Source organism: Manduca sexta, chromosome 3, assembly GCF_014839805.1.
Source record: "Manduca sexta isolate Smith_Timp_Sample1 chromosome 3, JHU_Msex_v1.0, whole genome shotgun sequence".
In the NCBI taxonomy this organism is placed as follows: Eukaryota; Metazoa; Arthropoda; class Insecta; order Lepidoptera; family Sphingidae; genus Manduca; species Manduca sexta.
Genome location: NC_051117.1, coordinates 8731874 through 8744352, shown reverse-complemented (window position 1 = coordinate 8744352; position 12479 = coordinate 8731874). Strand labels below are relative to the sequence as shown.

The following is a 12479-nucleotide window of genomic DNA, read 5'->3' as shown; positions in this document are numbered from 1 at the left end:
TAATTTCATAACATCACACACGCACACACAAACATAACTAAAATACTTTACATTTACACTTTAGAATAATATTTATTTTTATTTAGGATATAATCGACGGTCCTCAAGAACAAAATCTTATACGCGAAATGTCTAGTTGCAATATGAAGGTTTTAAGATAAGGGAAAATTTAAATATCAATTACTTATTTCAAAACTATTGATTATTATCAAAAATTAAATTTTGTATAGTTTTGTTCTTGGGGACCGTCGATTATTATAATACATAGTTAATGGATGGATGAAAGTGTACAGTGCGCATTAAGCTTGTATCGTAAATCCGCATAGCGTCAGCAAATTCAATAAGTTTTCGCAAATATGAGAGTGGACAGTATGTTTAGATTATAATATAATAATAATAATATCAGCCCTGTATTATATACTTGCCCACTGCTGAGCACGGGCCTCCTCTACTACTGAGAGGGATTAGGTCTAGTCCACCACGCTGGCCTCGTGCGGATTGGTAGACTTCACACACTTTCGAATTTCCTATAGAGAACTTCGCAGATGTGCAGGTTTGCTCACGATGTTTTCCTTCACCGTTAAAGCGAACTATGTATTATAACGAGCGAAATTAAAACCGATATCTAAGACACAGGCTAGTGTGGACATTAGCCTTAAAGAAAATTATATACCTATAATTTGGATGAATAAACATATTTTAATCCACACTATCAATTCTCCGTAGAAAAGATTCCGTCCTACGATAGTCTGGAAGAGATCGCTCTTAGTGATAAATCGCCTATTGTTACACTAGCTGTAGTTAGTACCTATGTCTGTTTTTTACATAATAAATGTGTTATTCAATAAAGTATTATCTATCTATCTATTTCCCTTCATTTTGAAAGTATTTTTTATATTATATATACATCTAAAAATATCAATACACATAAATATATTTAAAAAATAATCAGCCTGTGATGGGAAGTCTTTTTTTACATTTTTATGTACAACTTAAAAATAATGCATATAAAAATATAAAAAAGCACCCTGTGATGACAATAAGAATAAAAATATCTACTTATTATAAACATCTGCGCGGCGCCTAATTCTTCTCTCAATATCCCATACCACATAAATTAAATGGTTTATAAATTACGCCATACATACAACTTTCACTATAATCAATTAATTTATAAACCACGCATGCGTTATATCAACACACCGTTTAAACATCCTTAGTATTAATAAACATATCGTTAAATATCTCATTTCCACTATTATTCTTTACGCAAATTCCGACAAAATATGTTGGGGATACACTAAAACTTTAATTATGAATAAATATTGGGCCGGGCGGACCTTGTCCTGATACAGACCGCGTTTAATGTAAACCTTTCTTTTAGGTTTCGACAACAGCGCCATCTATTGGGCCAAAATTACACTATTCGTGGAATTAACTAATCTCTCATAATGACCTTTATTGTACTAGTTAGGTCATTTCGGAAATAAGTATGTACAAAAACAAAAATATCACCTAAATTGCCAATTTGTCCCGTTCATATTTTAAAATTATTTTTTGATACTAATGTTGTCTTGACACTGAGGAACACAACAGAAAATAAATTAGTTAAGGCGGTCCCGTTCTTAAGTATAGGTCTTAAATACACGTGGCAACTGTTTTTTTTTATCTAGGACGTTGTTTGCATCTTTGCAAAAGAAGATAAAAAGCCTTTCCCATCCACAGCGCGATCTATACGATACTAGCGCCATCTATTTAAAAAATTAGATAACATCGTCAATGGATTACATATTTTAATATTCCTTACAGGAGTAACTTGCCGGATCAAATTAAACCAGGACATCTACCTGTGTGCCAAATTTCATCTAAATCTGTTTAGCGGCTTTTGCGTTTTCTTCTAACAAACAACCAACATATTTATAATCTATAAAAATATATAAAGTTGAAGAGTTTGTTTGTTTGAGCGCGCTAATCTCAGGAACTAAACCAATTATGAATTTTGTCACAGTATTTTGCACCTATTTTTCTAGATTAAGAACTACACACATTCTCTTACGCCTTTAATTGCCGAAGGGTAGACAGAGGAGCAACTGGTTTATCCACTTTTGCCGTGTGTATTCCCTCTCATAATTTGATAAGAGACGAGCCTATCGCCATATCGGACACAAACTACAGACTCCGAGTTTATACTGAGCAGAAATACCCAAACATCACTTTGCCCGACCCGGGATTCGAACCCAGGACCTCAGAGTGCTGCCGTACCGCACAAGTAGTACAACTACGCCACCGAGGCAGTCGGCCAGTCAGTTGTAAGCTAGACAGAATTCAAAAAGAACTAACGTCTGAGATCATAGGATTCGACCAGTGATTTCCAAGCCGGCTTATTCCAAGCCCAGCAATAAAACAGAATCCCTTAAAAATTAATAAGGATTACATAAATCTGTATTTAGCATACTTGTAGGTCATTAAAAACAGCGTGCCAGTATATCATGATTATGCTGAATTTATGCGGGACAGAGCCTCGGGTCTTACCTGTTAAATAGCGTGACAAATAGCCTGCGGGATTCTGTGTTTCTTCAAGGAACTAATATAAAACCTCTTAATTCAGTGTTTTGGGTATAATACTAGGCCTGCATTCTAGGTATCACATTCTCATATGACGTTAGGGTTAAGGCGCTGAGCAAATGCTAGGAACTATTGTATAAGACTAAGGCACAGGACAAAATTGGCAGTCAATATGAACATTTTGAGTACCAATAACATCCCTTATAGTTTTTATCGTTTTTATTGATTGTTTTAATTTTGTTATTCATATTAATGATGTTTTTTTTCTTTTGTTATTATAGGTCTAAAATCTCTATGTAATTTAAATTAGTATTTTACTTTGTTACGTATCTTTCTCATTTCACTGAACTAATTAACTTATGATCATGCATACTATTATTTATTATATTGTTATGTCTTTGTTCACTGTAGCTTTGATTTCACATAATTGTAAATCCTTAAATAAAGAAATAAATATTCCGTTTTCATACATTTACTGAGTTTAAAACTCATAGTTGTAGAATGTAACATCCGGTCATATGCCTGTAGGTACATTATCTTGTATCTCAGGAATATCCTTAAAAAATGGTCGAACTATGGAATTGAATACTGTACTCCTAGCACGAATAATAAAAATCGCGTCAAATATTCTTTTCGAGTAAGTTAAATGAAGTAAAATGATTTCTTAAGTTTACGCGAATGTTCGACATTAAAATTAAATTATTTATCGGATTTTACACGGTTCGCCCCGTGACCATGAAGGCTGCATAGTCTTCTGAACGCCGGAAGAAAATTATAATATAAAAACCACGATAAAAATCGAAAAAAAAGTTATATTTAAATTAACATTTCTCTACAGTCGTCAGACGTCAAGAGAGATTCATGCTGCAGATTCCCGTACGTAATGAATTTTTTACCCACATGGTCCCATGACTATTTTTCTATTACTTAAAATTATACATTAATGTACCAATATTATAAACGCAAACATTCGTGGTACAATTAGCAGTGGAATTGATTTGAATTGTATTATTATGAATTGGTATTGGATTGTTCTGCATTTCAATTGTTATTGTAATGTTGCTCCTAGTCATTGAATCGTATACAAAATCATAAATCTAGACGTGACATTTTTAGGCTGTGTCCCTGTAGATCGAATCTAGCACGATATATTTTTATAGCACAAAAAAGTTCGGTCAAGGCTACAGAATAATTTATCTTAAAACTACGCAGGCAATGTCCATAAATTTGTCACGCTCGAATTCACGTATATCCAAACGTGCGAATGACAAAGCGTTTGTCACGCTGGCACGTTCGACAGCCGAGCGTGACGGAGCGCGTGACGTTACGTAGTCACGTGCACAAAGGTTTTAGGTCGCGCAGATCTGATTTTAGGGTGACGTACACTTAGCAGCAATTTGCTTTGAAATTTTTCAAAGCAGACTTTGAAGTGCATTTATTGCGTTATAAAGTTCTATATCTTGATATATAAACACGCTGAATCATGATTCAAATCTGAGAACAGTAAATAATAAGATATAGTGTAATCTAACATAAATTTACGCCTGTCAAATACGTGCGGGCGCCCGAGGTAACTAACTTTAGAGTGGCAAATGTATTTTTCATTGACGTATATTCTATAGACACGAACGCCTATATAAACTATTTGTAAATCTGATTAAAATGACAATCAAAACGTCACTGTTATAACTTATTTGTGGGGACATAATATGTATTCACTTGAACAACAAATAATTTTACTTATTTGACTAATATTTTTTATTCACATCCAGGTTTAATCTTAAACTCCAGTGTATTATGAGCATCACTCCAACGGTTGTCAATTTTGAAATCATACTAAAGTTAGATGTAGAGATTGCAGTACAGTTGAGTTAAACACAATGAGTGTACGGAACGCCAGATCTAGTACGTAGTATATATACTCGTATATTGATGGTATTTTTCAATACTCGTGCGCCAGATTCCAAAACTACGAGTATATATTAGAACTATTTTTGTGCGAATGGGTTTGCGTCAACCTATACCAAAACAATAGAAGTGGAGTGACATTTTATATTTTTATATTTCCGCTGTATTTCATATCGCGTGACATTATGTGACTTACATTTGGATTTGTTCAAGGTTCATTTTAAGGTTTTGTGTAAACAATGTCTTTGATTCAGTATTATAAACATTCATTCACGCTAATACCTTTTTGGAGGTAGGCAGAGATCCTATACGACGTTTCAATAAAATTTGTCGAATCTATCAACATATAGGTTATACTTGTTAATCATATTATAAAGTTTACAAAACGTATTTCGAATTGATAGCTCACGTACTTTGTCTAAACTGAGCGATGAACACAAGTACTTTCACAGTTTGAATATAGCATAACAAAACCAATAAGGCATTGGCTATGAATACTTTTTTCATCTCTGAATTTCCTTAAATTATAATAGAACGATGAACAAGACCGTCCATAAGATTTCCATCTCATCTCTTTTCATTAAAATTAACACATCAATATAAATTCTCGAAAGGTTTAGTTTACTTGTCAAATTACAATCTGTATTCGAAGCTATAAAATTCATCGCTGTTTCCAATGTATGTTTCGCACGTACAAATTACTTCATTGGACCACAAGTTCATATCAGTGCTACGTGTGTGGACTGTCACGCTGCCCGCCAACTTGCTGAGTCAGATAGCGTGTTTCGATCTGTGATTTAAGACAACATACGTGTTAAATACGTTATGTTTTTATTTATCAAAATTTACTTGATAGCGTTGTATAGGTGTACGGTTGTCGTGCTGAGGCCTTGGGTTCGGACAAAGTGATGTTGGGTTTCTCTACTCAATATTTGCCAGTAGGCTGGAATTTGTGTCCGATATGATGATCTTGCCCTCTATGGGATTACACATGGCGGAAAGCGGGTGCAACAGTTGCGCCTCTGCCTACCCCTTCGGGGATAAAAGGCGTGAGTGTGTGTGAGTGTGTAAATTTGAAAATTTTCTTCGCCAATGTCTGAATATAAGTGTCAATGTAAAACTCAGCGTGACATGTATCGGATGTCACGCTTTGTATAACTCATCGACCTTGATAACACGTCGAACCTTTATGGTCTGAGGGGACACATTCAGATGGAAATGTTAAAAGAACTTCATTTGATATTCTGGGTCTTAGGCATATATTTGGGAATGACAGACAAAATTTCTCACAGAGATATTTATTTTATACTTATGGCATAATTTTATTCTAGAATTATTAGTAAAGTGATTACCTTTTTAAATAAATAATATAATTATACTTGACGTATTATAATTTATTTTATTACCTTATTAGCGAACTACTGTGGGTTCGCTCGGATAACATTGTTTATCTATTGCCAGATGTCTATGACACAAAATTGCTAGAATTAAAAAAGGTTGATCCATTTGCTATTAAACATAGAACCACCCACTGGGCTAATCTGAAAGTGACCTAAAAATTCATTTAACTCGCTCCAACCGCTTAGGAGTTCAGGGAACATAATAAATATTTTATATTTAATATTTCTCACCAATGTAATCATAATTTCGTTGTGTTTATTTATTAATAACTAAATAAAAATCATGCCTACATACATTTATTTTTCTATATTACTATATATTATACGTATAGATAACGTTGTTTCATTTCTAAGCAAGTCTGTATCCATAGAAGGTTGACTCCGAAAGGTTCTCAGGACCTCACCGGCATGTAATAAATTACGCAAAAATAGCCCGTAGAGTAGGTTAAGACTGTTCAATGTAATTTATGCGAGCTCTCGTGTGACGACCTCCCGGAGGGCGCAGTATACGTAACGCGAGAGAATAGCAATAAAGTTCAAAATTCAGTGCCGTTCGTATGAACTGTCACGCATCTTTCTTAGTTTTTATAGCAAGGGAATTGGGTCACATGGTAATTGATATAAGATCATAGCCGTCAAAGAAATAGTAATATTAGAATTAAAATATTTTTATTTAAATAGTCGTCTTCTGATGATGTTTATATGCCTATGTTAAATCTCAAATTACAATAGAAAATCTCGCTAACTTTGACAATTTAATTAGGATCGATACAACAAGATAACTACGATAATGTATTCATTTAATGCTTTTTATAAAATCTTCCGGGTATGAATGATTCCTTCCTAACCGAATTTCAGCCTCGGCCAATCTCAATCTCAGCCAAGAACGCAGGAGGTATTATAGTGCAATGTGTGCAATACACAAGCACTCTCTGTTCCTTTACTCTCATAGTCCGGTGAGACGGCAATCCGACATGACCGAGACATCAGGCACAGAACCAAGACTACAGCGCGATAGTCGTACTCGTTTCTGATGTGTTCATTTTGAGGTTCCGGAGCTTGACCAAGATGCAGATGGAGACTAACATGGGGTTTTTAGCCAGTAAAAATATTCCACTTCTCGGCTTGCCTTCAAAAGGAGAGTGCGGCAGCTTTTGTTAAAAGAAGCAGAAGAGTTATCACGTTAATTCTAAACTTTTTATTATTAGTATGTACATAATATATATTTATGTATTTATAATATTTCTTATATTCTTTTTGTATTTAATGTACATTATATTTACTTTTATGTATGTTTATGTATTATTAAATATCCTTGATGCACATACCTTATTTATCTCTGCACCACCCTTAGGTTGATCGGGAGAGAATGCCTTTGGCATTAAGTCCGCCGATATACATGTTATGTATGTGAAGTGTAAATAAATAAATTAATAAAATCGAGCATAACCTGCTTACTACTAGTAGGTAGAGATCTAAGAGGATTTTACCCATGAAAAAAAAAATCGTACTTGTACTATGTACATTACAACTACGTCATCAAAGCAGTCGATGTCAGTCAATTCGTTTCCTATAACATATTGGAAGAACATATATGGCGAAGTGAGTGGCCTAATTGCACTTCTACCCAGCGGGCAAAGGCGTAATGTACTTTTCAATTTTTTTTTTGTAAATTTTCATGATTCTTTCCGCATTTTAGAACGTATTATTGTTGTGCGAGATTGATAAATACTATTTGTATTAGAAATTAATTTTAAATTGAGTTCTCGTTCCAGAGAAATAGGGTTTTGACAGACAGACAGGTGCCTTTTGGGGTTTGGAAGTCTAAGAAATACACCAGAAAATAGTTTGTCAATGTGATATAGTTTTTGAAACTACTAATCGATTTCACTGCATCCGAGTCCTGATGGTAAACGAAAGCGAGAGATAGTTAACCGCCGCCAGTCGTTATAATTATGCCGGCCTGTTTGAAGCCGAATACCGGATATACACAGGCTGATTTCGAAACGCGGCTTACGTGCCACTATGGCGGGTTTTACACCTTGTGTACGGTGGTCGCTATCCCAGCGGATACAAATACTTACCACCAGCAACAGTGTCAGTATTTTTCGTAAATAAGCTTGTCAAGAAAAACTGATCAATATTATCATTATTCAATATTCTGTGATATTACTCCTGTCACCGTATCTGTCTTTGGCCAAACAAGCTTGTCAATAAAAACTGACCAATATTATCATTATTCAATATTCTGTAATATTACTCCTACCTCACTACTCTTGGACACCAGAGCCGCCAAAGCGACAGCGATGGGCGATAAAACTCAAAATTCATTGCGAACAGCATCAAATGTCACGCACCTTTCAGTTAGCGTGACCTCAATAAAGCTTCGATCAAGCTTTTATGTGAATTTTGGCGCTGTGGGACGTATTCAGAATTTATTGGAGGCTAGACCCACGTCGAAATGTATTAATATTACTAAGAATTTCGCTTTATAATATACTACCAGCAAATGCTCGCCTCTAGGATGCCTCACTGCATCTTCAGGAACACGATTCATGTAATTTATGATTAAAATTCCCCAACAATATTATAGCAAAATATTGGAATTAATTACTCAAGGTAATGACATAGTTTTAAAGTACGGAAAGCGGATTAACTTTTTATAATACGTGGATTTCAAAGGACGCATTCAGATCGGATTATTGGGTGACTAATTATTATAATAAGAGTTTTTATACTATGTATATATTTATACTTAAAGAGAAAACTTTGTACCGTTTTTTAGGCACATTGCGTGCACACAGAACTGAGGTTTAGCATAATTACTAATGCATATAGAGAATTGTAGAAAAAATAAACTTATGTATATGTGTTACAAATATATTAAATTAAATGGTCTAATTTCTACTACTATTACATATAATCTTCCCCGCATAACAAAGTGAATGTCCTGTTTATTTATGCAGTAAATTTAATGGGAAATAAAATTAAAGATTTTTTCCTACTGCACGCCGTACTTGTTACTATAATATAAGAACAACGTATGTAAGTTTTTTTTGTATAGAATCTCATCGTAACCTTATATAATACATTGTTAAAAGTCGCTTATTCACTTATAATAATTGTTTTAATACTAGGAAATGCTTACGGGCACTGTGTTATCTCATTATTAGTAAAGCAAATAAATAAATACTAGAACATTGGTGAGTTGTTGGATCTTCTGCTTTACAAACCTCAAGGCATAATCAGTGCGGTTATGATTGGAAAAACAGTGAAAAATAATCATAATATTCATGAGGTTATCGGTGTGCACAGCAATAAACATAACTATTTTCAAAAATATTTAAGACTCCCGACCCCCCATTCTAACTCCGGCCCTGCACGTTTTTACGACCCCCTCCAGAGAACGTTACTTCGGTAGTTTACGGCTTGTTATTCTCTACATTTGTTTGACTCTACAATAGAGCAAATACATTTCAAAAACAATATTTATCTTTGTTTATTCGTATTTTAACCGATTTATGTTTGTAAGGTTTTGTTTTGTTCATTTATTTTAATACTAACATTTTAACACGATTTCGCTCATTGAAAGGTTTGTGAAAAGTCTATAGCACTCAGGGATATATTTTTACGTTCATCGCAAAGTGACCCCACTGCACCTGATGGTAAGTGGAGTGGGGTCAAATAGAATGTCGACTGACGAGGGATGATTACTCGTTAACAGTCGACACAATTATGCCGGCCTGTTGGAACCGGATATACACAAGCTGAATATCGTAACCCAACTCATTTACGTAGGCCACTAAAAATGATGCTTATTGATAAAGGTATTCAGAGATCAGCTTATACAAACAAAACTTACTATAATAGATATTGCAGTATGAAGATATTATTTTATTTTATAATAAAACAAGGTGTTAATATAAAGCTAAACTAGTCTTAGAATAATAATTTATCATTTTTTTTAATACGGTTTACCCGTAGGCGTAACAATTTATTTGAGTATTTTCCAAAAACTCAACTAAAAAAATAATTTTGACGACTAGCCTCCTATCTGTTTCCCATCCAGGGATCCAAACCCAATACTTTTCCCTGCAGCTTATTTAAAGCTAATTCATACCGAGCATTTCTACAGGTCGATGTATACCGTCTTGTATTGAGTGTGCACTATCAGTGCTAAATATTTCATATCAAAAACACTTAGCCAATAGTTTTGCAACAGTGTATTAATAACATAACGCTATGCAGTGCCAAGCGCGGTGCGTCGAACTGCGCCCTGTGACGTCAATGGATACCTGGAAAGGGAGGGCAGTACGACGTCTTTGGAATCTATTTACATAACTTCAGCGAGCTATGTCTCTTGTGTATATGAGGGTTGTTAAATATTATCAGCAAAACGCGCTAGGCGTATTTTTAGGGGAATTATAAAACACTTGCGACCCGCCCCGGCTTCGCACGGGTGCAATGCTGATACTAAATACACTACAGAAAAACTGTGAACGTTGTATATAAAAACATACCGGCCCGCTCTGGCTTCGCACGGGTATAACATAACAAAATAACAGTATTTCTCCACTATTTAATGGATGTTATTATTATACACATAAACCTTCCTCTTGAATCACTCTATCTGTTAAAAAAACCGCATCAAAATCCGTTGCGTAGTTTTAAAGATTTAAGCACACATAGGGACAGAGAAAGCGACTTTGTTTTATACTATGTAGTGATATAGAAAAAAATCAAGAGCGTTTTCTATAATATGTTCATTATTTTTTATAATGTGGATAGTGTCATTAATCTCACAATTAACTGCGACATAATTGTTGTTTCCGTGCATCTTAAAGTACTCATCATTTTAATTTTAAACCAAAACTATTAAAAAGACAATTTAATAAGTAATATTTTGATGTTGTTTTTTATTGATAATTTTTATTGTTTTGTTTTATATTTCCTATTTGTTTTTTTTTCACTCAAGCTCTTTGGTTTATTTCTACTGTAAGCTTTTGATATGATAAATAAATAAATGTGGAGTTTGTCGTTTCGATTAGAAAAGGCATCTCGTCTATATTCTGAGGATTTGACAGTTTTTGTGTTAACTGGAAGAGGTTAGTACTGTAACTTTACTATAAATAATTACCATTATTATTTATAGACTGCCTCGCTGTAGTTGTATTATGGTACAACGTGCTGAGGTCTCGGGTTCGAATCTCGGGTCTGGAAAAATCAGATTTTTTCTACTCAATATCAGTTCGGAATCTGGAATTCATGTCCGATATGACGGGGCTCGCCTTATTTTATATAATGGGATGGAATACGCGCGGCGGAAACTGGGAGCACCCGTTGCGCATCTGACGTACTTATTACAAAAGGCATAAGAGTGTTTATATTATTTATAAGTATTATATAATAAGCATATTTCTGGTGGTAGGATATTTGTTCGGATAGCGACCACCGTTAGTGTAAAATCTGACGTAATGACTCTTATAAGTATGTCGCGTGTTCGGATTAATAAGGCTACGGTTGTTCTTTTCAATGTATTTATTATATGCAAAGCCTAATGAAATGTTGGTGTCGACACCATGGCCAGAGAGAGACAAAGAGAATAGATTTAATTGCTTTTTGCCCTTGACATTGTGTTCCGGGATCAGCCTGTGTTCCAATTTTAGACAGGCCAGAATAATTATGTCTCTCGTCAGCCGAAAATATCTGAACTGCACTCTGTTCATCAGGCGTATTGGAGTCACTTTTTTCACAGAAAGTCATATAAAAAATTGCAGTGAAAATCACTTACTTGATTATTATATTGACGAATTTCGGTCAGGATGTAAATATATCCACAAATATCTACGTATGTGCATTAAAAAAGAAAATATTTAATCAATAACAGGCATAAGGGATGTTTTATCCCTAAATATTAAGGGCTGTTTACCTCCTGAAGCTGAAAACAGAAGCATTTCCCTAATATTTTACAAAACTTCAAATTCGCATTAAAATAAATCGACTCGCTTACTGTCCTACAAAATCATCATTACATTTCACTTTGCAAACCATTTATGAAAATAACGTGTACCATGCTGTTAATGCTTAGGCCTCGTTCAGAGTAAGCTATCATTGCGGCGGTGCTCGCGAAATATTAAATGGTAAACACCGCCATACACATTCATAATGAAGTGACTGTAGAGTCTGCCTAACACGCCGGCACGGAATGATATTACGTACGTAGTTTTCAAACAATCCTGCGGCTACATTAATAGCTCTTATAAGCGAGCGTAGTTACTGTTAAAAACTCAATGGAATACCTATTTAAAATAAAAATTAAGTTTTCTTTACGTATTACTTTGTGATTTCACTATCATATTTTTATCTAAATACAAACACATAATTTAGATTGAAAACTGTATATTTTATTAATTTACAATTATTCTCTGAAAAATCATCTAGCCTGTAACGCAGTGTCCACGTTGTCTGCCGCGCGTGGATACGCGTTACCGCGCGTTGACTCTGAATAAGCCCTTACGCCATCGGAACCGATTTCCCGGCCGCGGACGAGCGCGACGGCCAATTTGTCACGAAGTGATTTTAATCTAAAAATTGGTTCGCGATTGA

The 12479-nt window shown here is 34.6% G+C and overlaps 1 protein-coding gene across 1 annotated transcript in view; it reads left to right on the top strand.

Annotated features, from left to right (window-relative positions):
* LOC115442974 (potassium voltage-gated channel protein Shal) overlaps nucleotides 1–12479 on the top strand; it is a 78778-nt gene that overhangs the window by 40330 nt on the left and 25969 nt on the right. The window lies entirely within an intron of this gene.